Here is a 25,471-nt window from a genome sequence, read left to right as displayed (position 1 = left end):
AGTATGTTCAATTATGATGTCACAGGAGTTTCTTTCTTTCTCTCATTTACTCACTATATAATGAGCTCTTGTGTTGAAAGTTCCAGCAAAACTAGATTCATTTGTTGATGGAAAAACACTTGTCAGAAGTGGGATTTGAACCCACGCCTCCTTTGGGAGACCAGAAATCCCAACTTTTGGAAGTTTTATCAACTTGAGTCTGGCGCCTTAGACCGCTCGGCCATTCTGACTGGTGGTATTTTTGCTTGTTAGAAATCAGACTTATTAATGATTAGGCAGTCAAAACTGAAGATTTCAAGAAAAGCAATAAACCTGAAATTACATTGTCCAAGTATGTTCAATTATGATGTCACAGGAGTTTCTTTCTTTCTCTCATTTACTCATTATATAATGAGCTCTTGTGTTGAATGTTCCAGCAAAACTAGATTCATTTGTTGATGGAAAAACACTTGCCAGAAGTGGGATTTGAAACCACGCCTCTTTTGGGAAAACAGAAACCCCTACTTTTGGAAGTTCATCAACTTGAGTCTGGCGCCTTAGACCGCTCGGCCATTCTGACTGGAGTTGAACCTTGTTCACTTATAATGTCACAAGAGTTTCTTTATTTCTCTCATTTACTCATTATATAATGAGCTATTGTGTTTGTAGTTCTATCAAAACTAGATTCATTTGTTGATTGAAAACACTTGTCAGAAGTGGGATTTGAACTCACGCCTCCTTTGGGAGACCAGAAAACCCAACTTTTGGAAGTTTTATCAACTTGAGTCTGGCGCCTTAGACCGCTCGGCCATTCTGACTGGTGGTATTTTTGCTTGTTAGAAATAAGTCTTATTAATGATTAGGCAGTCAAAACTGAAGATTTCAAGAAAAGCAATAAACCTGAAATTACTTTGTTGAAGTATGTTCAATTATGATGTCACAGGAGTTTCTTTCTTTCTCTCATTTACTCACTATATAATGAGCTCTTGTGTTGAAAGTTCCAGCAAAACTACATTCATTTGTTGATGGAAAAACACTTGTCAGAAGTGGGATTTGAACCCACGCCTCCTTTGGGAGACCAGAAAACCCAACTTTTGGAAGTTTTATCAACTTGAGTCTGGCGCCTTAGACCGCTCGGCCATTCTGACTGCTGGTACTTTTGCTAGTTAGAAATCAGACTTATTAATGATTAGGCAGTCAAAACTGAAGATTTCAAGAAAAGCAATAAACCTGAAATTACATTGTTGAAGCTTGTTCAATTATGATGTCACAGGAGTTTCTTTCTTTCTCTCATTTACTCACTATATAATGAGCTCTTGTGTTGAAAGTTCCAGCAAAACTACATTCATTTGTTGATGGAAAAACACTTGTCAGAAGTGGGATTACAACCCACGCCTCCTTTGGGAGACCAGAAAACCCAACTTTTGGAAGTTTTATCAACTTGAGTCTGGCGCCTTAGACCGCTCGGCCATTCTGACTGGTGGTATTTTTGCTTGTTAGAAATCAGACTTATTAATGATTAGGCAGTCAAAACTGAAGATTTCAAGAAAAGCAATAAACCTGAAATTACATTGTTGAATCTTGTTCAATTATGATGTCACAGGAGTTTCTTTCTTTCTCTCATTTACTCACTATATAATGAGCTCTTGTGTTGAAAGTTCCAGCAAAACTAGATTCATTTGTTGATTGAAAACACTTGTCAGAAGTGGGATTTGAACCCACGCCTCCTTTGGGAGACCAGAAATCCCAACTTTTGGAAGTTTTATCAACTTGAGTCTGGCGCCTTAGACCGCTCGGCCATTCTGACTGGTGGTATTTTTGCTTGTTAGAAATCAGACTTATTAATGATTAGGCAGTCAAAACTGAAGATTTCAAGAAAAGCAATAAACCTGAAATTACATTGTTGAAGCTTGTTCAATTATGATGTCACAGGAGTTTCTTTCTTTCTCTCATTTACTCACTATATAATGAGCTCTTGTGTTGAAAGTTCCAGCAAAACTACATTCATTTGTTGATGGAAAAACACTTGTCAGAAGTGGGATTACAACCCACGCCTCCTTTGGGAGACCAGAAAACCCAACTTTTGGAAGTTTTATCAACTTGAGTCTGGCGCCTTAGACCGCTCGGCCATTCTGACTGGTGGTATTTTTGCTTGTTAGAAATCAGTCTTATTAATGATTAGGCAGTCAAAACTGAAGATTTCAAGAAAAGCAATAAACCTGAAATTACATTGTCCAAGTATGTTCAATTATGATGTCACAGGAGTTTCTTTCTTTCTCTCATTTACTCATTATATAATGAGCTCTTGTGTTGAATGTTCCAGCAAAACTAGATTCATTTGTTGATGGAAAAACACTTGCCAGAAGTGGGATTTGAAACCACGCCTCTTTTGGGAAAACAGAAACCCCTACTTTTGGAAGTTTCATCAACTTGAGTCTGGCGCCTTAGACCGCTCGGCCATTCTGACTGGAGTTGAACCTTGTTCACTTATAATGTCACAAGAGTTTCTTTATTTCTCTCATTTACTCATTATATAATGAGCTATTGTGTTTGTAGTTCTATCAAAACTAGATTCATTTGTTGATTGAAAACACTTGTCAGAAGTGGGATTTGAACCCACGCCTCCTTTGGGAGACCAGAAATCCCAACTTTTGGAAGTTTTATCAACTTGAGTCTGGCGCCTTAGACCGCTCGGCCATTCTGACTAGTGGTATTTTTGCTTGTTAGAAATCAGACTTATTAATGATTAGGCAGTCAAAACTGAAGATTTCAAGAAAAGCAATAAACCTGAAATTACATTGTTGAAGCTTGTTCAATTATGATGTCACAGGAGTTTCTTTCTTTCTCTCATTTACTCACTATATAATGAGCTCTTGTGTTGAAAGTTCCAGCAAAACTAGATTCATTTGTTGATTGAAAACACTTGTCAGAAGTGGGATTTGAACCCACGCCTCCTTTGGGAGACCAGAAATCCCAACTTTTGGAAGTTTTATCAACTTGAGTCTGGCGCCTTAGACCGCTCGGCCATTCTGACTGGTGGTATTTTTGCTTGTTAGAAATCAGACTTATTAATGATTAGGCAGTCAAAACTGAAGATTTCAAGAAAAGCAATAAACCTGAAATTACATTGTTGAAGCTTGTTCAATTATGATGTCACAGGAGTTTCTTTCTTTCTCTCATTTACTCACTATATAATGAGCTCTTGTGTTGAAAGTTCCAGCAAAACTAGATTCATTTGTTGATGGAAAAACACTTGCCAGAAGTGGGATTTGAAACCACGCCTCTTTTGGGAAAACAGAAACCCCTACTTTTGGAAGTTCATCAACTTGAGTCTGGCGCCTTAGACCGCTCGGCCATTCTGACTGGAGTTGAACCTTGTTCACTTATAATGTCACAAGAGTTTCTTTATTTCTCTCATTTACTCATTATATAATGAGCTATTGTGTTTGTAGTTCTATCAAAACTAGATTCATTTGTTGATTGAAAACACTTGTCAGAAGTGGGATTTGAACTCACGCCTCCTTTGGGAGACCAGAAAACCCAACTTTTGGAAGTTTTATCAACTTGAGTCTGGCGCCTTAGACCGCTCGGCCATTCTGACTGGTGGTATTTTTGCTTGTTAGAAATAAGTCTTATTAATGATTAGGCAGTCAAAACTGAAGATTTCAAGAAAAGCAATAAACCTGAAATTACTTTGTTGAAGTATGTTCAATTATGATGTCACAGGAGTTTCTTTCTTTCTCTCATTTACTCACTATATAATGAGCTCTTGTGTTGAAAGTTCCAGCAAAACTAGATTCATTTGTTGATGGAAAAACACTTGTCAGAAGTGGGATTTGAACCCACGCCTCCTTTGGGAGACCAGAAATCCCAACTTTTGGAAGTTTTATCAACTTGAGTCTGGCGCCTTAGACCGCTCGGCCATTCTGACTGGTGGTATTTTTGCTTGTTAGAAATCAGACTTATTAATGATTAGGCAGTCAAAACTGAAGATTTCAAGAAAAGCAATAAACCTGAAATTACATTGTCCAAGTATGTTCAATTATGATGTCACAGGAGTTTCTTTCTTTCTCTCATTTACTCATTATATAATGAGCTCTTGTGTTGAATGTTCCAGCAAAACTAGATTCATTTGTTGATGGAAAAACACTTGCCAGAAGTGGGATTTGAAACCACGCCTCTTTTGGGAAAACAGAAACCCCTACTTTTGGAAGTTTCATCAACTTGAGTCTGGCGCCTTAGACCGCTCGGCCATTCTGACTGGAGTTGAACCTTGTTCACTTATAATGTCACAAGAGTTTCTTTATTTCTCTCATTTACTCATTATATAATGAGCTATTGTGTTTGTAGTTCTATCAAAACTAGATTCATTTGTTGATTGAAAACACTTGTCAGAAGTGGGATTTGAACCCACGCCTCCTTTGGGAGACCAGAAATCCCAACTTTTGGAAGTTTTATCAACTTGAGTCTGGCGCCTTAGACCGCTCGGCCATTCTGACTGGTGGTATTTTTGCTTGTTAGAAATCAGACTTATTAATGATTAGGCAGTCAAAACTGAAGATTTCAAGAAAAGCAATAAACCTGAAATTACATTGTCCAAGTATGTTCAATTATGATGTCACAGGAGTTTCTTTCTTTCTCTCATTTACTCATTATATAATGAGCTCTTGTGTTGAATGTTCCAGCAAAACTAGATTCATTTGTTGATGGAAAAACACTTGCCAGAAGTGGGATTTGAAACCACGCCTCTTTTGGGAAAACAGAAACCCCTACTTTTGGAAGTTTCATCAACTTGAGTCTGGCGCCTTAGACCGCTCGGCCATTCTGACTGGAGTTGAACCTTGTTCACTTATAATGTCACAAGAGTTTCTTTATTTCTCTCATTTACTCATTATATAATGAGCTATTGTGTTTGTAGTTCTATCAAAACTAGATTCATTTGTTGATTGAAAACACTTGTCAGAAGTGGGATTTGAACCCACGCCTCCTTTGGGAGACCAGAAATCCCAACTTTTGGAAGTTTTATCAACTTGAGTCTGGCGCCTTAGACCGCTCGGCCATTCTGACTGGTGGTATTTTTGCTTGTTAGAAATCAGACTTATTAATGATTAGGCAGTCAAAACTGAAGATTTCAAGAAAAGCAATAAACCTGAAATTACATTGTTGAAGCTTGTTCAATTATGATGTCACAGGAGTTTCTTTCTTTCTCTCATTTACTCACTATATAATGAGCTCTTGTGTTGAAAGTTCCAGCAAAACTAGAATCATTTGTTGATTGAAAAACACTTGTCAGAAGTGGGATTTGAACTCACGCCTCCTTTGGGAGACCAGAAATCCCAACTTTTGGAAGTTTTATCAACTTGAGTCTGGCGCCTTAGACCGCTCGGCCATTCTGACTGGTGGTATTTTTGCTTGTTAGAAATCAGACTTATTAATGATTAGGCAGTCAAAACTGAAGATTTCAAGAAAAGCAATAAACCTGAAATTACATTGTTGAAGCTTGTTCAATTATGATGTCACAGGAGTTTCTTTCTTTCTCTCATTTACTCACTATATAATGAGCTCTTGTGTTGAAAGTTCCAGCAAAACTAGATTCATTTGTTGATGGAAAAACACTTGCCAGAAGTGGGATTTGAAACCACGCCTCTTTTGGGAAAACAGAAACCCCTACTTTTGGAAGTTCATCAACTTGAGTCTGGCGCCTTAGACCGCTCGGCCATTCTGACTGGAGTTGAACCTTGTTCACTTATAATGTCACAAGAGTTTCTTTATTTCTCTCATTTACTCATTATATAATGAGCTATTGTGTTTGTAGTTCTATCAAAACTAGATTCATTTGTTGATTGAAAACACTTGTCAGAAGTGGGATTTGAACTCACGCCTCCTTTGGGAGACCAGAAAACCCAACTTTTGGAAGTTTTATCAACTTGAGTCTGGCGCCTTAGACCGCTCGGCCATTCTGACTGGTGGTATTTTTGCTTGTTAGAAATAAGTCTTATTAATGATTAGGCAGTCAAAACTGAAGATTTCAAGAAAAGCAATAAACCTGAAATTACTTTGTTGAAGTATGTTCAATTATGATGTCACAGGAGTTTCTTTCTTTCTCTCATTTACTCACTATATAATGAGCTCTTGTGTTGAAAGTTCCAGCAAAACTACATTCATTTGTTGATGGAAAAACACTTGTCAGAAGTGGGATTTGAACCCACGCCTCCTTTGGGAGACCAGAAAACCCAACTTTTGGAAGTTTTATCAACTTGAGTCTGGCGCCTTAGACCGCTCGGCCATTCTGACTGCTGGTACTTTTGCTAGTTAGAAATCAGACTTATTAATGATTAGGCAGTCAAAACTGAAGATTTCAAGAAAAGCAATAAACCTGAAATTACATTGTCCAAGTATGTTCAATTATGATGTCACAGGAGTTTCTTTCTTTCTCTCATTTACTCACTATGTAATGAGCTCTTGTGTTGAATGTTCCAGCAAAACTAGAATCATTTGTTGATTGAAAAACACTTGTCAGAAGTGGGATTTGAACTCACGCCTCCTTTGGGAGACCAGAAAACCCAACTTTTGGAAGTTTTATCAACTTGAGTCTGGCGCCTTAGACCGCTCGGCCATTCTGACTGGTCGTGTTTTTGCTTGTTAGAAATCAGACTTATAATGATTAGGCAGTCAAAACTGAAGATTTCAAGAAAAGCAATAAACCTGAAATTACATTGTCCAAGTATGTTCAATTATGATGTCACAGGAGTTTCTTTCTTTCTCTCATTTACTCATTATATAATGAGCTCTTGTGTTGAATGTTCCAGCAAAACTAGATTCATTTGTTGATGGAAAAACACTTGCCAGAAGTGGGATTTGAAACCACGCCTCTTTTGGGAAAACAGAAACCCCTACTTTTGGAAGTTTCATCAACTTGAGTCTGGCGCCTTAGACCGCTCGGCCATTCTGACTGGAGTTGAACCTTGTTCACTTATAATGTCACAAGAGTTTCTTTATTTCTCTCATTTACTCATTATATAATGAGCTATTGTGTTTGTAGTTCTATCAAAACTAGATTCATTTGTTGATTGAAAACACTTGTCAGAAGTGGGATTTGAACCCACGCCTCCTTTGGGAGACCAGAAATCCCAACTTTTGGAAGTTTTATCAACTTGAGTCTGGCGCCTTAGACCGCTCGGCCATTCTGAGTGGTGGTATTTTTGCTTGTTAGAAATCAGACTTATTAATGATTAGGCAGTCAAAACTGAAGATTTCAAGAAAAGCAATAAACCTGAAATTACATTGTTGAAGCTTGTTCAATTATGATGTCACAGGAGTTTCTTTCTTTCTCTCATTTACTCACTATATAATGAGCTCTTGTGTTGAAAGTTCCAGCAAAACTAGAATCATTTGTTGATTGAAAAACACTTGTCAGAAGTGGGATTTGAACTCACGCCTCCTTTGGGAGACCAGAAATCCCAACTTTTGGAAGTTTTATCAACTTGAGTCTGGCGCCTTAGACCGCTCGGCCATTCTGACTGGTGGTATTTTTGCTTGTTAGAAATCAGTCTTATTAATGATTAGGCAGTCAAAACTGAAGATTTCAAGAAAAGCAATAAACCTGAAATTACTTTGTTGAAGTATGTACAATTATGATGTCACAGGAGTTTCTTTCTTTCTCTCATTTACTCACTATATAATGAGCTCTTGTGTTGAAAGTTCCAGCAAAACTACATTCATTTGTTGATGGAAAAACACTTGTCAGAAGTGGGATTTGAACCCACGCCTCCTTTGGGAGACCAGAAAACCCAACTTTTGGAAGTTTTATCAACTTGAGTCTGGCGCCTTAGACGGCTCGGCCATTCTGACTGGTCGTGTTTTTGCTTGTTAGAAATCAGACTTATAATGATTAGGCAGTCAAAACTGAAGATTTCAAGAAAAGCAATAAACCTGAAATTACATTGTCCAAGTATGTTCAATTATGATGTCACAGGAGTTTCTTTCTTTCTCTCATTTACTCACTATATAATGAGCTCTTGTGTTGAAAGTTCCAGCAAAACTAGATTCATTTGTTGATGGAAAAACACTTGCCAGAAGTGGGATTTGAAACCACGCCTCTTTTGGGAAAACAGAAACCCCTACTTTTGGAAGTTCATCAACTTGAGTCTGGCGCCTTAGACCGCTCGGCCATTCTGACTGGAGTTGAACCTTGTTCACTTATAATGTCACAAGAGTTTCTTTATTTCTCTCATTTACTCATTATATAATGAGCTATTGTGTTTGTAGTTCTATCAAAACTAGATTCATTTGTTGATTGAAAACACTTGTCAGAAGTGGGATTTGAACTCACGCCTCCTTTGGGAGACCAGAAAACCCAACTTTTGGAAGTTTTATCAACTTGAGTCTGGCGCCTTAGACCGCTCGGCCATTCTGACTGGTGGTATTTTTGCTTGTTAGAAATAAGTCTTATTAATGATTAGGCAGTCAAACCTGAAGATTTCAAGAAAAGCAATAAACCTGAAATTACTTTGTTGAAGTATGTTCAATTATGATGTCACAGGAGTTTCTTTCTTTCTCTCATTTACTCACTATATAATGAGCTCTTGTGTTGAAAGTTCCAGCAAAACTAGATTCATTTGTTGATGGAAAAACACTTGTCAGAAGTGGGATTTGAACCCACGCCTCCTTTGGGAGACCAGAAATCCCAACTTTTGGAAGTTTTATCAACTTGAGTCTGGCGCCTTAGACCGCTCGGCCATTCTGACTGGTGGTATTTTTGCTTGTTAGAAATCAGACTTATTAATGATTAGGCAGTCAAAACTGAAGATTTCAAGAAAAGCAATAAACCTGAAATTACATTGTCCAAGTATGTTCAATTATGATGTCACAGGAGTTTCTTTCTTTCTCTCATTTACTCATTATATAATGAGCTCTTGTGTTGAATGTTCCAGCAAAACTAGATTCATTTGTTGATGGAAAAACACTTGCCAGAAGTGGGATTTGAAACCACGCCTCTTTTGGGAAAACAGAAACCCCTACTTTTGGAAGTTTCATCAACTTGAGTCTGGCACCTTAGACCGCTCGGCCATTCTGACTGGAGTTGAACCTTGTTCACTTATAATGTCACAAGAGTTTCTTTATTTCTCTCATTTACTCATTATATAATGAGCTATTGTGTTTGTAGTTCTATCAAAACTAGATTCATTTGTTGATTGAAAACACTTGTCAGAAGTGGGATTTGAACCCACGCCTCCTTTGGGAGACCAGAAATCCCAACTTTTGGAAGTTTTATCAACTTGAGTCTGGCGCCTTAGACCGCTCGGCCATTCTGACTGGTGGTATTTTTGCTTGTTAGAAATCAGACTTATTAATGATTAGGCAGTCAAAACTGAAGATTTCAAGAAAAGCAATAAACCTGAAATTACATTGTCCAAGTATGTTCAATTATGATGTCACAGGAGTTTCTTTCTTTCTCTCATTTACTCATTATATAATGAGCTCTTGTGTTGAATGTTCCAGCAAAACTAGATTCATTTGTTGATGGAAAAACACTTGCCAGAAGTGGGATTTGAAACCACGCCTCTTTTGGGAAAACAGAAACCCCTACTTTTGGAAGTTTCATCAACTTGAGTCTGGCGCCTTAGACCGCTCGGCCATTCTGACTGGAGTTGAACCTTGTTCACTTATAATGTCACAAGAGTTTCTTTATTTCTCTCATTTACTCATTATATAATGAGCTATTGTGTTTGTAGTTCTATCAAAACTAGCTTCATTTGTTGATTGAAAACACTTGTCAGAAGTGGGATTTGAACCCACGCCTCCTTTGGGAGACCAGAAATCCCAACTTTTGGAAGTTTTATCAACTTGAGTCTGGCGCCTTAGACCGCTCGGCCATTCTGACTGGTGGTATTTTTGCTTGTTAGAAATCAGACTTATTAATGATTAGGCAGTCAAAACTGAAGATTTCAAGAAAAGCAATAAACCTGAAATTACATTGTTGAAGCTTGTTCAATTATGATGTCACAGGAGTTTCTTTCTTTCTCTCATTTACTCACTATATAATGAGCTCTTGTGTTGAAAGTTCCAGCAAAACTAGAATCATTTGTTGATTGAAAAACACTTGTCAGAAGTGGGATTTGAACTCACGCCTCCTTTGGGAGACCAGAAATCCCAACTTTTGGAAGTTTTATCAACTTGAGTCTGGCGCCTTAGACCGCTCGGCCATTCTGACTGGTGGTATTTTTGCTTGTTAGAAATCAGACTTATTAATGATTAGGCAGTCAAAACTGAAGATTTCAAGAAAAGCAATAAACCTGAAATTACATTGTTGAAGCTTGTTCAATTATGATGTCACAGGAGTTTCTTTCTTTCTCTCATTTACTCACTATATAATGAGCTCTTGTGTTGAAAGTTCCAGCAAAACTAGATTCATTTGTTGATGGAAAAACACTTGCCAGAAGTGGGATTTGAAACCACGCCTCTTTTGGGAAAACAGAAACCCCTACTTTTGGAAGTTCATCAACTTGAGTCTGGCGCCTTAGACCGCTCGGCCATTCTGACTGGAGTTGAACCTTGTTCACTTATAATGTCACAAGAGTTTCTTTATTTCTCTCATTTACTCATTATATAATGAGCTATTGTGTTTGTAGTTCTATCAAAACTAGATTCATTTGTTGATTGAAAACACTTGTCAGAAGTGGGATTTGAACTCACGCCTCCTTTGGGAGACCAGAAAACCCAACTTTTGGAAGTTTTATCAACTTGAGTCTGGCGCCTTAGACCGCTCGGCCATTCTGACTGGTGGTATTTTTGCTTGTTAGAAATAAGTCTTATTAATGATTAGGCAGTCAAAACTGAAGATTTCAAGAAAAGCAATAAACCTGAAATTACTTTGTTGAAGTATGTTCAATTATGATGTCACAGGAGTTTCTTTCTTTCTCTCATTTACTCACTATATAATGAGCTCTTGTGTTGAAAGTTCCAGCAAAACTACATTCATTTGTTGATGGAAAAACACTTGTCAGAAGTGGGATTTGAACCCACGCCTCCTTTGGGAGACCAGAAAACCCAACTTTTGGAAGTTTTATCAACTTGAGTCTGGCGCCTTAGACCGCTCGGCCATTCTGACTGCTGGTACTTTTGCTAGTTAGAAATCAGACTTATTAATGATTAGGCAGTCAAAACTGAAGATTTCAAGAAAAGCAATAAACCTGAAATTACATTGTCCAAGTATGTTCAATTATGATGTCACAGGAGTTTCTTTCTTTCTCTCATTTACTCACTATGTAATGAGCTCTTGTGTTGAATGTTCCAGCAAAACTAGAATCATTTGTTGATTGAAAAACACTTGTCAGAAGTGGGATTTGAACTCACGCCTCCTTTGGGAGACCAGAAAACCCAACTTTTGGAAGTTTTATCAACTTGAGTCTGGCGCCTTAGACCGCTCGGCCATTCTGACTGGTCGTGTTTTTGCTTGTTAGAAATCAGACTTATAATGATTAGGCAGTCAAAACTGAAGATTTCAAGAAAAGCAATAAACCTGAAATTACATTGTCCAAGTATGTTCAATTATGATGTCACAGGAGTTTCTTTCTTTCTCTCATTTACTCATTATATAATGAGCTCTTGTGTTGAATGTTCCAGCAAAACTAGATTCATTTGTTGATGGAAAAACACTTGCCAGAAGTGGGATTTGAAACCACGCCTCTTTTGGGAAAACAGAAACCCCTACTTTTGGAAGTTTCATCAACTTGAGTCTGGCGCCTTAGACCGCTCGGCCATTCTGACTGGAGTTGAACCTTGTTCACTTATAATGTCACAAGAGTTTCTTTATTTCTCTCATTTACTCATTATATAATGAGCTATTGTGTTTGTAGTTCTATCAAAACTAGATTCATTTGTTGATTGAAAACACTTGTCAGAAGTGGGATTTGAACCCACGCCTCCTTTGGGAGACCAGAAATCCCAACTTTTGGAAGTTTTATCAACTTGAGTCTGGCGCCTTAGACCGCTCGGCCATTCTGAGTGGTGGTATTTTTGCTTGTTAGAAATCAGACTTATTAATGATTAGGCAGTCAAAACTGAAGATTTCAAGAAAAGCAATAAACCTGAAATTACATTGTTGAAGCTTGTTCAATTATGATGTCACAGGAGTTTCTTTCTTTCTCTCATTTACTCACTATATAATGAGCTCTTGTGTTGAAAGTTCCAGCAAAACTAGAATCATTTGTTGATTGAAAAACACTTGTCAGAAGTGGGATTTGAACTCACGCCTCCTTTGGGAGACCAGAAATCCCAACTTTTGGAAGTTTTATCAACTTGAGTCTGGCGCCTTAGACCGCTCGGCCATTCTGACTGGTGGTATTTTTGCTTGTTAGAAATCAGTCTTATTAATGATTAGGCAGTCAAAACTGAAGATTTCAAGAAAAGCAATAAACCTGAAATTACTTTGTTGAAGTATGTACAATTATGATGTCACAGGAGTTTCTTTCTTTCTCTCATTTACTCACTATATAATGAGCTCTTGTGTTGAAAGTTCCAGCAAAACTACATTCATTTGTTGATGGAAAAACACTTGTCAGAAGTGGGATTTGAACCCACGCCTCCTTTGGGAGACCAGAAAACCCAACTTTTGGAAGTTTTATCAACTTGAGTCTGGCGCCTTAGACGGCTCGGCCATTCTGACTGGTCGTGTTTTTGCTTGTTAGAAATCAGACTTATAATGATTAGGCAGTCAAAACTGAAGATTTCAAGAAAAGCAATAAACCTGAAATTACATTGTCCAAGTATGTTCAATTATGATGTCACAGGAGTTTCTTTCTTTCTCTCATTTACTCATTATATAATGAGCTCTTGTGTTGAATGTTCCAGCAAAACTAGATTCATTTGTTGATGGAAAAACACTTGCCAGAAGTGGGATTTGAAACCACGCCTCTTTTGGGAAAACAGAAACCCCTACTTTTGGAAGTTTCATCAACTTGAGTCTGGCGCCTTAGACCGCTCGGCCATTCTGACTGGAGTTGAAACTTGTTCACTTATAATGTCACAAGAGTTTCTTTATTTCTCTCATTTACTCATTATATAATGAGCTATTGTGTTTGTAGTTCTATCAAAACTAGATTCATTTGTTGATTGAAAACACTTGTCAGAAGTGGGATTTGAACCCACGCCTCCTTTGGGAGACCAGAAATCCCAACTTTTGGAAGTTTTATCAACTTGAGTCTGGCGCCTTAGACCGCTCGGCCATTCTGACTGGTGGTATTTTTGCTAGTTAGAAATCAGACTTATTAATGATTAGGCAGTCAAAACTGAAGATTTCAAGAAAAGCAATAAACCTGAAATTACATTGTCCAAGTATGTTCAATTATGATGTCACAGGAGTTTCTTTCTTTCTCTCATTTACTCACTATGTAATGAGCTCTTGTGTTGAATGTTCCAGCAAAACTAGAATCATTTGTTGATTGAAAAACACTTGTCAGAAGTGGGATTTGAACTCACGCCTCCTTTGGGAGACCAGAAAACCCAACTTTTGGAAGTTTTATCAACTTGAGTCTGGCGCCTTAGACCGCTCGGCCATTCTGACTGGTCGTGTTTTTGCTTGTTAGAAATCAGACTTATAATGATTAGGCAGTCAAAACTGAAGATTTCAAGAAAAGCAATAAACCTGAAATTACATTGTCCAAGTATGTTCAATTATGATGTCACAGGAGTTTCTTTCTTTCTCTCATTTACTCATTATATAATGAGCTCTTGTGTTGAATGTTCCAGCAAAACTAGATTCATTTGTTGATGGAAAAACACTTGCCAGAAGTGGGATTTGAAACCACGCCTCTTTTGGGAAAACAGAAACCCCTACTTTTGGAAGTTTCATCAACTTGAGTCTGGCGCCTTAGACCGCTCGGCCATTCTGACTGGAGTTGAACCTTGTTCACTTATAATGTCACAAGAGTTTCTTTATTTCTCTCATTTACTCATTATATAATGAGCTATTGTGTTTGTAGTTCTATCAAAACTAGATTCATTTGTTGATTGAAAACACTTGTCAGAAGTGGGATTTGAACCCACGCCTCCTTTGGGAGACCAGAAATCCCAACTTTTGGAAGTTTTATCAACTTGAGTCTGGCGCCTTAGACCGCTCGGCCATTCTGACTGGTGGTATTTTTGCTTGTTAGAAATCAGACTTATTAATGATTAGGCAGTCAAAACTGAAGATTTCAAGAAAAGCAATAAACCTGAAATTACATTGTCCAAGTATGTTCAATTATGATGTCACAGGAGTTTCTTTCTTTCTCTCATTTACTCATTATATAATGAGCTCTTGTGTTGAATGTTCCAGCAAAACTAGATTCATTTGTTGATGGAAAAACACTTGCCAGAAGTGGGATTTGAAACCACGCCTCTTTTGGGAAAACAGAAACCCCTACTTTTGGAAGTTTCATCAACTTGAGTCTGGCGCCTTAGACCGCTCGGCCATTCTGACTGGAGTTGAACCTTGTTCACTTATAATGTCACAAGAGTTTCTTTATTTCTCTCATTTACTCATTATATAATGAGCTATTGTGTTTGTAGTTCTATCAAAACTAGATTCATTTGTTGATTGAAAACACTTGTCAGAAGTGGGATTTGAACCCACGCCTCCTTTGGGAGACCAGAAATCCCAACTTTTGGAAGTTTTATCAACTTGAGTCTGGCGCCTTAGACCGCTCGGCCATTCTGACTGGTGGTATTTTTGCTTGTTAGAAATCAGACTTATTAATGATTAGGCAGTCAAAACTGAAGATTTCAAGAAAAGCAATAAACCTGAAATTACATTGTTGAAGCTTGTTCAATTATGATGTCACAGGAGTTTCTTTCTTTCTCTCATTTACTCACTATATAATGAGCTCTTGTGTTGAAAGTTCCAGCAAAACTAGAATCATTTGTTGATTGAAAAACACTTGTCAGAAGTGGGATTTGAACTCACGCCTCCTTTGGGAGACCAGAAATCCCAACTTTTGGAAGTTTTATCAACTTGAGTCTGGCGCCTTAGACCGCTCGGCCATTCTGACTGGTGGTATTTTTGCTTGTTAGAAATCAGTCTTATTAATGATTAGGCAGTCAAAACTGAAGATTTCAAGAAAAGCAATAAACCTGAAATTACTTTGTTGAAGTATGTACAATTATGATGTCACAGGAGTTTCTTTCTTTCTCTCATTTACTCACTATATAATGAGCTCTTGTGTTGAAAGTTCCAGCAAAACTACATTCATTTGTTGATGGAAAAACACTTGTCAGAAGTGGGATTTGAACCCACGCCTCCTTTGGGAGACCAGAAAACCCAACTTTTGGAAGTTTTATCAACTTGAGTCTGGCGCCTTAGACGGCTCGGCCATTCTGACTGGTCGTGTTTTTGCTTGTTAGAAATCAGACTTATAATGATTAGGCAGTCAAAACTGAAGATTTCAAGAAAAGCAATAAACCTGAAATTACATTGTCCAAGTATGTTCAATTATGATGTCACAGGAGTTTCTTTCTTTCTCTCATTTACTCATTATATAATGAGCTCTTGTGTTGAATGTTCCAGCAAAACTAGATTCATTTGTTGATGGAAAAACACTTGCCAGAAGTGGGATTTGAAACCACGCCTCTTTTGGGAAAACAGAAACCCCTACTTTTGGAAGTTTCATCAACTTGAGTCTGGCGCCTTAGACCGCTCGGCCATTCTGACTGGAGTTGAAACTTGTTCACTTATAATGTCACAAGAGTTTCTTTATTTCTCTCATTTACTCATTATATAATGAGCTATTGTGTTTGTAGTTCTATCAAAACTAGATTCATTTGTTGATTGAAAACACTTGTCAGAAGTGGGATTTGAACCCACGCCTCCTTTGGGAGACCAGAAATCCCAACTTTTGGAAGTTTTATCAACTTGAGTCTGGCGCCTTAGACCGCTCGGCCATTCTGAATGGTGGTATTTTTGCTTGTTAGAAATCAGACTTATTAATGATTAGGCAGTCAAAACTGAAGATTTCAAGAAAAGCAATAAACCTGAAATTACATTGTTGAAGCTTGTTCAATTATGATGTCACAGGAGTTTCTTTCTTTCTCTCATTTACTCACTATATAATGAGCTCTTGTGTTGAAAGTTCCAGCAAAACTAGATTCATTTGTTGATTGAAAACACTTGTCAGAAGTGGGATTTGAACCCACGCCTCCTTTGGGAGACCAGAAATCCCAACTTTTGGAAGTTTTATCAACTTGAGTCTGGCGCCTTAGACCGCTCGGCCATTCTGACTGGTGGTATTTTTGCTTGTTAGAAATCAGACTTATTAATGATTAGGCAGTCAAAACTGAAGATTTCAAGAAAAGCAATAAACCTGAAATTACATTGTTGAAGCTTGTTCAATTATGATGTCACAGGAGTTTCTTTCTTTCTCTCATTTACTCACTATATAATGAGCTCTTGTGTTGAAAGTTCCAGCAAAACTACATTCATTTGTTGATGGAAAAACACTTGTCAGAAGTGGGATTACAACCCACGCCTCCTTTGGGAGACCAGAAAACCCAACTTTTGGAAGTTTTATCAACTTGAGTCTGGCGCCTTAGACCGCTCGGCCATTCTGACTGGTGGTATTTTTGCTTGTTAGAAATCAGTCTTATTAATGATTAGGCAGTCAAAACTGAAGATTTCAAGAAAAGCAATAAACCTGAAATTACATTGTCCAAGTATGTTCAATTATGATGTCACAGGAGTTTCTTTCTTTCTCTCATTTACTCATTATATAATGAGCTCTTGTGTTGAATGTTCCAGCAAAACTAGATTCATTTGTTGATGGAAAAACACTTGCCAGAAGTGGGATTTGAAACCACGCCTCTTTTGGGAAAACAGAAACCCCTACTTTTGGAAGTTTCATCAACTTGAGTCTGGCGCCTTAGACCGCTCGGCCATTCTGACTGGAGTTGAACCTTGTTCACTTATAATGTCACAAGAGTTTCTTTACTTCTCTCATTTACTCATTATATAATGAGCTATTGTGTTTGTAGTTCTATCAAAACTAGATTCATTTGTTGATTGAAAACACTTGTCAGAAGTGGGATTTGAACCCACGCCTCCTTTGGGAGACCAGAAATCCCAACTTTTGGAAGTTTTATCAACTTGAGTCTGGCGCCTTAGACCGCTCGGCCATTCTGACTAGTGGTATTTTTGCTTGTTAGAAATCAGACTTATTAATGATTAGGCAGTCAAAACTGAAGATTTCAAGAAAAGCAATAAACCTGAAATTACATTGTTGAAGCTTGTTCAATTATGATGTCACAGGAGTTTCTTTCTTTCTCTCATTTACTCACTATATAATGAGCTCTTGTGTTGAAAGTTCCAGCAAAACTAGATTCATTTGTTGATTGAAAACACTTGTCAGAAGTGGGATTTGAACCCACGCCTCCTTTGGGAGACCAGAAATCCCAACTTTTGGAAGTTTTATCAACTTGAGTCTGGCGCCTTAGACCGCTCGGCCATTCTGACTGGTGGTATTTTTGCTTGTTAGAAATCAGACTTATTAATGATTAGGCAGTCAAAACTGAAGATTTCAAGAAAAGCAATAAACCTGAAATTACATTGTTGAAGCTTGTTCAATTATGATGTCACAGGAGTTTCTTTCTTTCTCTCATTTACTCACTATATAATGAGCTCTTGTGTTGAAAGTTCCAGCAAAACTAGATTCATTTGTTGATTGAAAACACTTGTCAGAAGTGGGATTTGAACCCACGCCTCCTTTGGGAGACCAGAAATCCCAACTTTTGGAAGTTTTATCAACTTGAGTCTGGAGCCTTAGACCGCTCGGCCATTCTGACTGGTGGTATTTTTGCTTGTTAGAAATCAGACTTATTAATGATTAGGCAGTCAAAACTGAAGATTTCAAGAAAAGCAATAAACCTGAAATTACATTGTTGAAGCTTGTTCAATTATGATGTCACAGGAGTTTCTTTCTTTCTCTCATTTACTCACTATATAATGAGCTCTTGTGTTGAAAGTTCCAGCAAAACTACATTCATTTGTTGATGGAAAAACACTTGTCAGAAGTGGGATTACAACCCACGCCTCCTTTGGGAGACCAGAAAACCCAACTTTTGGAAGTTTTATCAACTTGAGTCTGGCGCCTTAGACCGCTCGGCCATTCTGACTGGTGGTATTTTTGCTTGTTAGAAATCAGTCTTATTAATGATTAGGCAGTCAAAACTGAAGATTTCAAGAAAAGCAATAAACCTGAAATTACATTGTCCAAGTAGGTTCAATTATGATGTCACAGGAGTTTCTTTCTTTCTCTCATTTACTCATTATATAATGAGCTCTTGTGTTGAATGTTCCAGCAAAACTAGATTCATTTGTTGATGGAAAAACACTTGCCAGAAGTGGGATTTGAAACCACGCCTCTTTTGGGAAAACAGAAACCCCTACTTTTGGAAGTTTCATCAACTTGAGTCTGGCGCCTTAGACCGCTCGGCCATTCTGACTGGAGCTGAACCTTGTTCACTTATAATGTCACAAGAGTTTCTTTATTTCTCTCATTTACTCATTATATAATGAGCTATTGTGTTTGTAGTTCTATCAAAACTAGATTCATTTGTTGATTGAAAACACTTGTCAGAAGTGGGATTTGAACCCACGCCTCCTTTGGGAGACCAGAAATCCCAACTTTTGGAAGTTTTATCAACTTGAGTCTGGCGCCTTAGACCGCTCGGCCATTCTGACTAGTGGTATTTTTGCTTGTTAGAAATCAGACTTATTAATGATTAGGCAGTCAAAACTGAAGATTTCAAGAAAAGCAATAAACCTGAAATTACATTGTTGAAGCTTGTTCAATTATGATGTCACAGGAGTTTCTTTCTTTCTCTCATTTACTCACTATATAATGAGCTCTTGTGTTGAAAGTTCCAGCAAAACTAGATTCATTTGTTGATTGAAAACACTTGTCAGAAGTGGGATTTGAACCCACGCCTCCTTTGGGAGACCAGAAATCCCAACTTTTGGAAGTTTTATCAACTTGAGTCTGGCGCCTTAGACCGCTCGGCCATTCTGACTGGTGGTATTTTTGCTTGTTAGAAATCAGACTTATTAATGATTAGGCAGTCAAAACTGAAGATTTCAAGAAAAGCAATAAACCTGAAATTACATTGTTGAAGCTTGTTCAATTATGATGTCACAGGAGTTTCTTTCTTTCTCTCATTTACTCACTATATAATGAGCTCTTGTGTTGAAAGTTCCAGCAAAACTAGATTCATTTGTTGATGGAAAAACACTTGCCAGAAGTGGGATTTGAAACCACGCCTCTTTTGGGAAAACAGAAACCCCTACTTTTGGAAGTTCATCAACTTGAGTCTGGCGCCTTAGACCGCTCGGCCATTCTGACTGGAGTTGAACCTTGTTCACTTATAATGTCACAAGAGTTTCTTTATTTCTCTCATTTACTCATTATATAATGAGCTATTGTGTTTGTAGTTCTATCAAAACTAGATTCATTTGTTGATTGAAAACACTTGTCAGAAGTGGGATTTGAACTCACGCCTCCTTTGGGAGACCAGAAAACCCAACTTTTGGAAGTTTTATCAACTTGAGTCTGGCGCCTTAGACCGCTCGGCCATTCTGACTGGTGGTATTTTTGCTTGTTAGAAATAAGTCTTATTAATGATTAGGCAGTCAAAACTGAAGATTTCAAGAAAAGCAATAAACCTGAAATTACTTTGTTGAAGTATGTTCAATTATGATGTCACAGGAGTTTCTTTCTTTCTCTCATTTACTCACTATATAATGAGCTCTTGTGTTGAAAGTTCCAGCAAAACTACATTCATTTGTTGATGGAAAAACACTTGTCAGAAGTGGGATTTGAACCCACGCCTCCTTTGGGAGACCAGAAAACCCAACTTTTGGAAGTTTTATCAACTTGAGTCTGGCGCCTTAGACCGCTCGGCCATTCTGACTGCTGGTACTTTTGCTAGTTAGAAATCAGACTTATTAATGATTAGGCAGTCAAAACTGAAGATTTCAAGAAAAGCAATAAACCTGAAATTACATTGTCCAAGTATGTTCAATTATGATGTCACAGGAGTTTCTTTCTTTCTCTCATTTACTCACTATGTAATGAGCTCTTGTGTTGAATGTTCCAGCAAAACTAGAATCATTTGTTGATTGAAAAACACTTGTCAGAAGTGGGATTTGAACCCACGCCTCCTTTGGGAGACCAGAAAACCCAACTTTTGGAAGTTTTATCAACTTGAGTCTGGCGCCTTAGACCGCTCGGCCATTCTGACTGGTCGTGTTTTTGCTTGTTAGAAATCACTTATAATGATTAGGCAGTCAAAACTGAAGATTTCAAGAAAAGCAATAAACCTGAAATTACATTGTCCAAGTATGTTCAATTATGATGTCACAGGAGTTTCTTTCTTTCTCTCATTTACTCATTATATAATGAGCTCTTGTGTTGAATGTTCCAGCAAAACTAGATTCATTTGTTGATGGAAAAACACTTGCCAGAAGTGGGATTTGAAACCACGCCTCTTTTGGGAAAACAGAAACCCCTACTTTTGGAAGTTTCATCAACTTGAGTCTGGCGCCTTAGACCGCTCGGCCATTCTGACTGGAGTTGAACCTTGTTCACTTATAATGTCACAAGAGTTTCTTTATTTCTCTCATTTACTCATTATATAATGAGCTATTGTGTTTGTAGTTCTATCAAAACTAGATTCATTTGTTGATTGAAAACACTTGTCAGAAGTGGGATTTGAACCCACGCCTCCTTTGGGAGACCAGAAATCCCAACTTTTGGAAGTTTTATCAACTTGAGTCTGGCGCCTTAGACCGCTCGGCCATTCTGACTGGTGGTATTTTTGCTTGTTAGAAATCAGACTTATTAATGATTAGGCAGTCAAAACTGAAGATTTCAAGAAAAGCAATAAACCTGAAATTACATTGTTGAAGCTTGTTCAATTATGATGTCACAGGAGTTTCTTTCTTTCTCTCATTTACTCACTATATAATGAGCTCTTGTGTTGAAAGTTCCAGCAAAACTAGATTCATTTGTTGATTGAAAACACTTGTCAGAAGTGGGATTTGAACCCATGCCTCCTTTGGGAGACCAGAAATCCCAACTTTTGGAAGTTTTATCAACTTGAGTCTGGCGCCTTAGACCGCTCGGCCATTCTGACTGGTGGTATTTTTGCTTGTTAGAAATCAGACTTATTAATGATTAGGCAGTCAAAACTGAAGATTTCAAGAAAAGCAATAAACCTGAAATTACATTGTTGAAGCTTGTTCAATTATGATGTCACAGGAGTTTCTTTCTTTCTCTCATTTACTCACTATATAATGAGCTCTTGTGTTGAAAGTTCCAGCAAAACTACATTCATTTGTTGATGGAAAAACACTTGTCAGAAGTGGGATTACAACCCACGCCTCCTTTGGGAGACCAGAAAACCCAACTTTTGGAAGTTTTATCAACTTGAGTCTGGCGCCTTAGACCGCTCGGCCATTCTGACTGGTGGTATTTTTGCTTGTTAGAAATCAGACTTATTAATGATTAGGCAGTCAAAACTGAAGATTTCAAGAAAAGCAATAAACCTGAAATTACATTGTTGAAGCTTGTTCAATTATGATGTCACAGGAGTTTCTTTCTTTCTCTCATTTACTCACTATATAATGAGCTCTTGTGTTGAAAGTTCCAGCAAAACTAGATTCATTTGTTGATTGAAAACACTTGTCAGAAGTGGGATTTGAACCCACGCCTCCTTTGGGAGACCAGAAATCCCAACTTTTGGAAGTTTTATCAACTTGAGTCTGGCGCCTTAGACCGCTCGGCCATTCTGACTGGTGGTATTTTTGCTTGTTAGAAATCAGACTTATTAATGATTAGGCAGTCAAAACTGAAGATTTCAAGAAAAGCAATAAACCTGAAATTACATTGTTGAAGCTTGTTCAATTATGATGTCACAGGAGTTTCTTTCTTTCTCTCATTTACTCACTATATAATGAGCTCTTGTGTTGAAAGTTCCAGCAAAACTACATTCATTTGTTGATGGAAAAACACTTGTCAGAAGTGGGATTACAACCCACGCCTCCTTTGGGAGACCAGAAAACCCAACTTTTGGAAGTTTTATCAACTTGAGTCTGGCGCCTTAGACCGCTCGGCCATTCTGACTGGTGGTATTTTTGCTTGTTAGAAATCAGTCTTATTAATGATTAGGCAGTCAAAACTGAAGATTTCAAGAAAAGCAATAAACCTGAAATTACATTGTCCAAGTATGTTCAATTATGATGTCACAGGAGTTTCTTTCTTTCTCTCATTTACTCATTATATAATGAGCTCTTGTGTTGAATGTTCCAGCAAAACTAGATTCATTTGTTGATGGAAAAACACTTGCCAGAAGTGGGATTTGAAACCACGCCTCTTTTGGGAAAACAGAAACCCCTACTTTTGGAAGTTTCATCAACTTGAGTCTGGCGCCTTAGACCGCTCGGCCATTCTGACTGGAGTTGAACCTTGTTCACTTATAATGTCACAAGAGTTTCTTTATTTCTCTCATTTACTCATTATATAATGAGCTATTGTGTTTGTAGTTCTATCAAAACTAGATTCATTTGTTGATTGAAAACACTTGTCAGAAGTGGGATTTGAACCCACGCCTCCTTTGGGAGACCAGAAATCCCAACTTTTGGAAGTTTTATCAACTTGAGTCTGGCGCCTTAGACCGCTCGGCCATTCTGACTAGTGGTATTTTTGCTTGTTAGAAATCAGACTTATTAATGATTAGGCAGTCAAAACTGAAGATTTCAAGAAAAGCAATAAACCTGAAATTACATTGTTGAAGCTTGTTCAATTATGATGTCACAGGAGTTTCTTTCTTTCTCTCATTTACTCACTATATAATGAGCTCTTGTGTTGAAAGTTCCAGCAAAACTAGATTCATTTGTTGATTGAAAACACTTGTCAGAAGTGGGATTTGAACCCACGCCTCCTTTGGGAGACCAGAAATCCCAACTTTTGGAAGTTTTATCAACTTGAGTCTGGCGCCTTAGACCGCTCGGCCATTCTGACTGGTGGTATTTTTGCTTGTTAGAAATCAGACTTATTAATGATTAGGCAGTCAAAACTGAAGATTTCAAGAAAAGCAATAAACCTGAAATTACATTGTTGAAGCTTGTTCAATTATGATGTCACAGGAGTTTCTTTCTTTCTCTCATTTACTCACTATATAATGAGCTCTTGTGTTGAAAGTTCCAGCAAAACTAGATTCATTTGTTGATGGAAAAACACTTGCCAGAAGTGGGATTTGAAACCACGCCTCTTTTGGGAAAACAGAAACCCCTACTTTTGGAAGTTCATCAACTTGAGTCTGGCGCCTTAGACCGCTCGGCCATTCTGACTGGAGTTGAACCTTGTTCACTTATAATGTCACAAGAGTTTCTTTATTTCTCTCATTTACTCATTATATAATGAGCTATTGTGTTTGTAGTTCTATCAAAACTAGATTCATTTGTTGATGGAAAAACACTTGTCAGAAGTGGGATTACAACCCACGCCTCCTTTGGGAGACCAGAAAACCCAACTTTTGGAAGTTTTATCAACTTGAGTCTGGCGCCTTAGACCGCTCGGCCATTCTGACTGGTGGTATTTTTGCTTGTTAGAAATCAGTCTTATTAATGATTAGGCAGTCAAAACTGAAGATTTCAAGAAAAGCAATAAACCTGAAATTACATTGTCCAAGTATGTTCAATTATGATGTCACAGGAGTTTCTTTCTTTCTCTCATTTACTCATTATATAATGAGCTCTTGTGTTGAATGTTCCAGCAAAACTAGATTCATTTGTTGATGGAAAAACACTTGCCAGAAGTGGGATTTGAAACCACGCCTCTTTTGGGAAAACAGAAACCCCTACTTTTGGAAGTTTCATCAACTTGAGTCTGGCGCCTTAGACCGCTCGGCCATTCTGACTGGAGTTGAACCTTGTTCACTTATAATGTCACAAGAGTTTCTTTATTTCTCTCATTTACTCATTATATAATGAGCTATTGTGTTTGTAGTTCTATCAAAACTAGATTCATTTGTTGATTGAAAACACTTGTCAGAAGTGGGATTTGAACCCACGCCTCCTTTGGGAGACCAGAAATCCCAACTTTTGGAAGTTTTATCAACTTGAGTCTGGCGCCTTAGACCGCTCGGCCATTCTGACTAGTGGTATTTTTGCTTGTTAGAAATCAGACTTATTAATGATTAGGCAGTCAAAACTGAAGATTTCAAGAAAAGCAATAAACCTGAAATTACATTGTTGAAGCTTGTTCAATTATGATGTCACAGGAGTTTCTTTCTTTCTCTCATTTACTCACTATATAATGAGCTCTTGTGTTGAAAGTTCCAGCAAAACTAGATTCATTTGTTGATTGAAAACACTTGTCAGAAGTGGGATTTGAACCCACGCCTCCTTTGGGAGACCAGAAATCCCAACTTTTGGAAGTTTTATCAACTTGAGTCTGGCGCCTTAGACCGCTCGGCCATTCTGACTGGTGGTATTTTTGCTTGTTAGAAATCAGACTTATTAATGATTAGGCAGTCAAAACTGAAGATTTCAAGAAAAGCAATAAACCTGAAATTACATTGTTGAAGCTTGTTCAATTATGATGTCACAGGAGTTTCTTTCTTTCTCTCATTTACTCACTATATAATGAGCTCTTGTGTTGAAAGTTCCAGCAAAACTAGATTCATTTGTTGATGGAAAAACACTTGCCAGAAGTGGGATTTGAAACCACGCCTCTTTTGGGAAAACAGAAACCCCTACTTTTGGAAGTTCATCAACTTGAGTCTGGCGCCTTAGACCGCTCGGCCATTCTGACTGGAGTTGAACCTTGTTCACTTATAATGTCACAAGAGTTTCTTTATTTCTCTCATTTACTCATTATATAATGAGCTATTGTGTTTGTAGTTCTATCAAAACTAGATTCATTTGTTGATTGAAAACACTTGTCAGAAGTGGGATTTGAACTCACGCCTCCTTTGGGAGACCAGAAAACCCAACTTTTGGAAGTTTTATCAACTTGAGTCTGGCGCCTTAGACCGCTCGGCCATTCTGACTGGTGGTATTTTTGCTTGTTAGAAATAAGTCTTATTAATGATTAGGCAGTCAAAACTGAAGATTTCAAGAAAAGCAATAAACCTGAAATTACTTTGTTGAAGTATGTTCAATTATGATGTCACAGGAGTTTCTTTCTTTCTCTCATTTACTCACTATATAATGAGCTCTTGTGTTGAAAGTTCCAGCAAAACTACATTCATTTGTTGATGGAAAAACACTTGTCAGAAGTGGGATTTGAACCCACGCCTCCTTTGGGAGACCAGAAAACCCAACTTTTGGAAGTTTTATCAACTTGAGTCTGGCGCCTTAGACCGCTCGGCCATTCTGACTGCTGGTACTTTTGCTAGTTAGAAATCAGACTTATTAATGATTAGGCAGTCAAAACTGAAGATTTCAAGAAAAGCAATAAACCTG

At 37.8% G+C, this 25,471-nt stretch overlaps 32 non-coding genes across 32 annotated transcripts; all 32 read right to left on the bottom strand.

Annotated features, from left to right (window-relative positions):
• Nucleotides 1-120: 120 nt before the first annotated feature.
• Nucleotides 121-230, bottom strand: trnal-caa (transfer RNA leucine (anticodon CAA)). Its single transcript has 2 exons — nt 193-230; nt 121-166 (listed from the first exon to the last, which is right to left on the bottom strand). It is a non-coding gene; the product is annotated as a tRNA-Leu (tRNA).
• Nucleotides 231-1,017: 787 nt separating this feature from the next.
• Nucleotides 1,018-1,127, bottom strand: trnal-caa (transfer RNA leucine (anticodon CAA)). Its single transcript has 2 exons — nt 1,090-1,127; nt 1,018-1,063 (listed from the first exon to the last, which is right to left on the bottom strand). It is a non-coding gene; the product is annotated as a tRNA-Leu (tRNA).
• Nucleotides 1,128-1,676: 549 nt separating this feature from the next.
• Nucleotides 1,677-1,786, bottom strand: trnal-caa (transfer RNA leucine (anticodon CAA)). Its single transcript has 2 exons — nt 1,749-1,786; nt 1,677-1,722 (listed from the first exon to the last, which is right to left on the bottom strand). It is a non-coding gene; the product is annotated as a tRNA-Leu (tRNA).
• A 788-nt stretch (nt 1,787-2,574) lies between these two features.
• trnal-caa (transfer RNA leucine (anticodon CAA)) lies at nt 2,575-2,684 on the bottom strand. Its single transcript has 2 exons — nt 2,647-2,684; nt 2,575-2,620 (listed from the first exon to the last, which is right to left on the bottom strand). It is a non-coding gene; the product is annotated as a tRNA-Leu (tRNA).
• A 219-nt stretch (nt 2,685-2,903) lies between these two features.
• Nucleotides 2,904-3,013, bottom strand: trnal-caa (transfer RNA leucine (anticodon CAA)). Its single transcript has 2 exons — nt 2,976-3,013; nt 2,904-2,949 (listed from the first exon to the last, which is right to left on the bottom strand). It is a non-coding gene; the product is annotated as a tRNA-Leu (tRNA).
• A 787-nt stretch (nt 3,014-3,800) lies between these two features.
• trnal-caa (transfer RNA leucine (anticodon CAA)) lies at nt 3,801-3,910 on the bottom strand. The gene is made up of 2 exons: nt 3,873-3,910; nt 3,801-3,846 (listed from the first exon to the last, which is right to left on the bottom strand). It is a non-coding gene; the product is annotated as a tRNA-Leu (tRNA).
• Nucleotides 3,911-4,368: 458 nt separating this feature from the next.
• On the bottom strand, nt 4,369-4,478 carry trnal-caa (transfer RNA leucine (anticodon CAA)). Its single transcript has 2 exons — nt 4,441-4,478; nt 4,369-4,414 (listed from the first exon to the last, which is right to left on the bottom strand). It is a non-coding gene; the product is annotated as a tRNA-Leu (tRNA).
• A 458-nt stretch (nt 4,479-4,936) lies between these two features.
• Nucleotides 4,937-5,046, bottom strand: trnal-caa (transfer RNA leucine (anticodon CAA)). Its single transcript has 2 exons — nt 5,009-5,046; nt 4,937-4,982 (listed from the first exon to the last, which is right to left on the bottom strand). It is a non-coding gene; the product is annotated as a tRNA-Leu (tRNA).
• A 1,117-nt stretch (nt 5,047-6,163) lies between these two features.
• On the bottom strand, nt 6,164-6,273 carry trnal-caa (transfer RNA leucine (anticodon CAA)). Its single transcript has 2 exons — nt 6,236-6,273; nt 6,164-6,209 (listed from the first exon to the last, which is right to left on the bottom strand). It is a non-coding gene; the product is annotated as a tRNA-Leu (tRNA).
• Nucleotides 6,274-8,616: 2,343 nt separating this feature from the next.
• Nucleotides 8,617-8,726, bottom strand: trnal-caa (transfer RNA leucine (anticodon CAA)). The gene is made up of 2 exons: nt 8,689-8,726; nt 8,617-8,662 (listed from the first exon to the last, which is right to left on the bottom strand). It is a non-coding gene; the product is annotated as a tRNA-Leu (tRNA).
• A 458-nt stretch (nt 8,727-9,184) lies between these two features.
• trnal-caa (transfer RNA leucine (anticodon CAA)) lies at nt 9,185-9,294 on the bottom strand. The gene is made up of 2 exons: nt 9,257-9,294; nt 9,185-9,230 (listed from the first exon to the last, which is right to left on the bottom strand). It is a non-coding gene; the product is annotated as a tRNA-Leu (tRNA).
• A 458-nt stretch (nt 9,295-9,752) lies between these two features.
• On the bottom strand, nt 9,753-9,862 carry trnal-caa (transfer RNA leucine (anticodon CAA)). The gene is made up of 2 exons: nt 9,825-9,862; nt 9,753-9,798 (listed from the first exon to the last, which is right to left on the bottom strand). It is a non-coding gene; the product is annotated as a tRNA-Leu (tRNA).
• Nucleotides 9,863-10,979: 1,117 nt separating this feature from the next.
• On the bottom strand, nt 10,980-11,089 carry trnal-caa (transfer RNA leucine (anticodon CAA)). The gene is made up of 2 exons: nt 11,052-11,089; nt 10,980-11,025 (listed from the first exon to the last, which is right to left on the bottom strand). It is a non-coding gene; the product is annotated as a tRNA-Leu (tRNA).
• Nucleotides 11,090-13,103: 2,014 nt separating this feature from the next.
• Nucleotides 13,104-13,213, bottom strand: trnal-caa (transfer RNA leucine (anticodon CAA)). The gene is made up of 2 exons: nt 13,176-13,213; nt 13,104-13,149 (listed from the first exon to the last, which is right to left on the bottom strand). It is a non-coding gene; the product is annotated as a tRNA-Leu (tRNA).
• A 787-nt stretch (nt 13,214-14,000) lies between these two features.
• Nucleotides 14,001-14,110, bottom strand: trnal-caa (transfer RNA leucine (anticodon CAA)). The gene is made up of 2 exons: nt 14,073-14,110; nt 14,001-14,046 (listed from the first exon to the last, which is right to left on the bottom strand). It is a non-coding gene; the product is annotated as a tRNA-Leu (tRNA).
• A 458-nt stretch (nt 14,111-14,568) lies between these two features.
• Nucleotides 14,569-14,678, bottom strand: trnal-caa (transfer RNA leucine (anticodon CAA)). The gene is made up of 2 exons: nt 14,641-14,678; nt 14,569-14,614 (listed from the first exon to the last, which is right to left on the bottom strand). It is a non-coding gene; the product is annotated as a tRNA-Leu (tRNA).
• A 1,446-nt stretch (nt 14,679-16,124) lies between these two features.
• Nucleotides 16,125-16,234, bottom strand: trnal-caa (transfer RNA leucine (anticodon CAA)). Its single transcript has 2 exons — nt 16,197-16,234; nt 16,125-16,170 (listed from the first exon to the last, which is right to left on the bottom strand). It is a non-coding gene; the product is annotated as a tRNA-Leu (tRNA).
• A 788-nt stretch (nt 16,235-17,022) lies between these two features.
• trnal-caa (transfer RNA leucine (anticodon CAA)) lies at nt 17,023-17,132 on the bottom strand. The gene is made up of 2 exons: nt 17,095-17,132; nt 17,023-17,068 (listed from the first exon to the last, which is right to left on the bottom strand). It is a non-coding gene; the product is annotated as a tRNA-Leu (tRNA).
• Nucleotides 17,133-17,351: 219 nt separating this feature from the next.
• On the bottom strand, nt 17,352-17,461 carry trnal-caa (transfer RNA leucine (anticodon CAA)). The gene is made up of 2 exons: nt 17,424-17,461; nt 17,352-17,397 (listed from the first exon to the last, which is right to left on the bottom strand). It is a non-coding gene; the product is annotated as a tRNA-Leu (tRNA).
• A 219-nt stretch (nt 17,462-17,680) lies between these two features.
• Nucleotides 17,681-17,790, bottom strand: trnal-caa (transfer RNA leucine (anticodon CAA)). Its single transcript has 2 exons — nt 17,753-17,790; nt 17,681-17,726 (listed from the first exon to the last, which is right to left on the bottom strand). It is a non-coding gene; the product is annotated as a tRNA-Leu (tRNA).
• A 788-nt stretch (nt 17,791-18,578) lies between these two features.
• On the bottom strand, nt 18,579-18,688 carry trnal-caa (transfer RNA leucine (anticodon CAA)). The gene is made up of 2 exons: nt 18,651-18,688; nt 18,579-18,624 (listed from the first exon to the last, which is right to left on the bottom strand). It is a non-coding gene; the product is annotated as a tRNA-Leu (tRNA).
• Nucleotides 18,689-18,907: 219 nt separating this feature from the next.
• On the bottom strand, nt 18,908-19,017 carry trnal-caa (transfer RNA leucine (anticodon CAA)). Its single transcript has 2 exons — nt 18,980-19,017; nt 18,908-18,953 (listed from the first exon to the last, which is right to left on the bottom strand). It is a non-coding gene; the product is annotated as a tRNA-Leu (tRNA).
• A 787-nt stretch (nt 19,018-19,804) lies between these two features.
• Nucleotides 19,805-19,914, bottom strand: trnal-caa (transfer RNA leucine (anticodon CAA)). The gene is made up of 2 exons: nt 19,877-19,914; nt 19,805-19,850 (listed from the first exon to the last, which is right to left on the bottom strand). It is a non-coding gene; the product is annotated as a tRNA-Leu (tRNA).
• Nucleotides 19,915-20,134: 220 nt separating this feature from the next.
• On the bottom strand, nt 20,135-20,244 carry trnal-caa (transfer RNA leucine (anticodon CAA)). The gene is made up of 2 exons: nt 20,207-20,244; nt 20,135-20,180 (listed from the first exon to the last, which is right to left on the bottom strand). It is a non-coding gene; the product is annotated as a tRNA-Leu (tRNA).
• Nucleotides 20,245-20,699: 455 nt separating this feature from the next.
• Nucleotides 20,700-20,809, bottom strand: trnal-caa (transfer RNA leucine (anticodon CAA)). Its single transcript has 2 exons — nt 20,772-20,809; nt 20,700-20,745 (listed from the first exon to the last, which is right to left on the bottom strand). It is a non-coding gene; the product is annotated as a tRNA-Leu (tRNA).
• A 219-nt stretch (nt 20,810-21,028) lies between these two features.
• Nucleotides 21,029-21,138, bottom strand: trnal-caa (transfer RNA leucine (anticodon CAA)). The gene is made up of 2 exons: nt 21,101-21,138; nt 21,029-21,074 (listed from the first exon to the last, which is right to left on the bottom strand). It is a non-coding gene; the product is annotated as a tRNA-Leu (tRNA).
• Nucleotides 21,139-21,687: 549 nt separating this feature from the next.
• trnal-caa (transfer RNA leucine (anticodon CAA)) lies at nt 21,688-21,797 on the bottom strand. The gene is made up of 2 exons: nt 21,760-21,797; nt 21,688-21,733 (listed from the first exon to the last, which is right to left on the bottom strand). It is a non-coding gene; the product is annotated as a tRNA-Leu (tRNA).
• A 788-nt stretch (nt 21,798-22,585) lies between these two features.
• On the bottom strand, nt 22,586-22,695 carry trnal-caa (transfer RNA leucine (anticodon CAA)). Its single transcript has 2 exons — nt 22,658-22,695; nt 22,586-22,631 (listed from the first exon to the last, which is right to left on the bottom strand). It is a non-coding gene; the product is annotated as a tRNA-Leu (tRNA).
• Nucleotides 22,696-22,914: 219 nt separating this feature from the next.
• trnal-caa (transfer RNA leucine (anticodon CAA)) lies at nt 22,915-23,024 on the bottom strand. Its single transcript has 2 exons — nt 22,987-23,024; nt 22,915-22,960 (listed from the first exon to the last, which is right to left on the bottom strand). It is a non-coding gene; the product is annotated as a tRNA-Leu (tRNA).
• A 1,026-nt stretch (nt 23,025-24,050) lies between these two features.
• On the bottom strand, nt 24,051-24,160 carry trnal-caa (transfer RNA leucine (anticodon CAA)). Its single transcript has 2 exons — nt 24,123-24,160; nt 24,051-24,096 (listed from the first exon to the last, which is right to left on the bottom strand). It is a non-coding gene; the product is annotated as a tRNA-Leu (tRNA).
• A 219-nt stretch (nt 24,161-24,379) lies between these two features.
• trnal-caa (transfer RNA leucine (anticodon CAA)) lies at nt 24,380-24,489 on the bottom strand. The gene is made up of 2 exons: nt 24,452-24,489; nt 24,380-24,425 (listed from the first exon to the last, which is right to left on the bottom strand). It is a non-coding gene; the product is annotated as a tRNA-Leu (tRNA).
• A 787-nt stretch (nt 24,490-25,276) lies between these two features.
• Nucleotides 25,277-25,386, bottom strand: trnal-caa (transfer RNA leucine (anticodon CAA)). Its single transcript has 2 exons — nt 25,349-25,386; nt 25,277-25,322 (listed from the first exon to the last, which is right to left on the bottom strand). It is a non-coding gene; the product is annotated as a tRNA-Leu (tRNA).
• Between the last annotated feature and the right edge of the window lie 85 nt (nt 25,387-25,471).

This window comes from Brachyhypopomus gauderio, unplaced genomic scaffold (assembly GCF_052324685.1).
Source record: "Brachyhypopomus gauderio isolate BG-103 unplaced genomic scaffold, BGAUD_0.2 sc57, whole genome shotgun sequence".
Lineage (NCBI taxonomy): Eukaryota > Metazoa > Chordata > Actinopteri > Gymnotiformes > Hypopomidae > Brachyhypopomus > Brachyhypopomus gauderio.
Note: the sequence above shows the minus strand (reverse complement) of the source record. Positions and strands in the feature narration are given on the sequence as shown.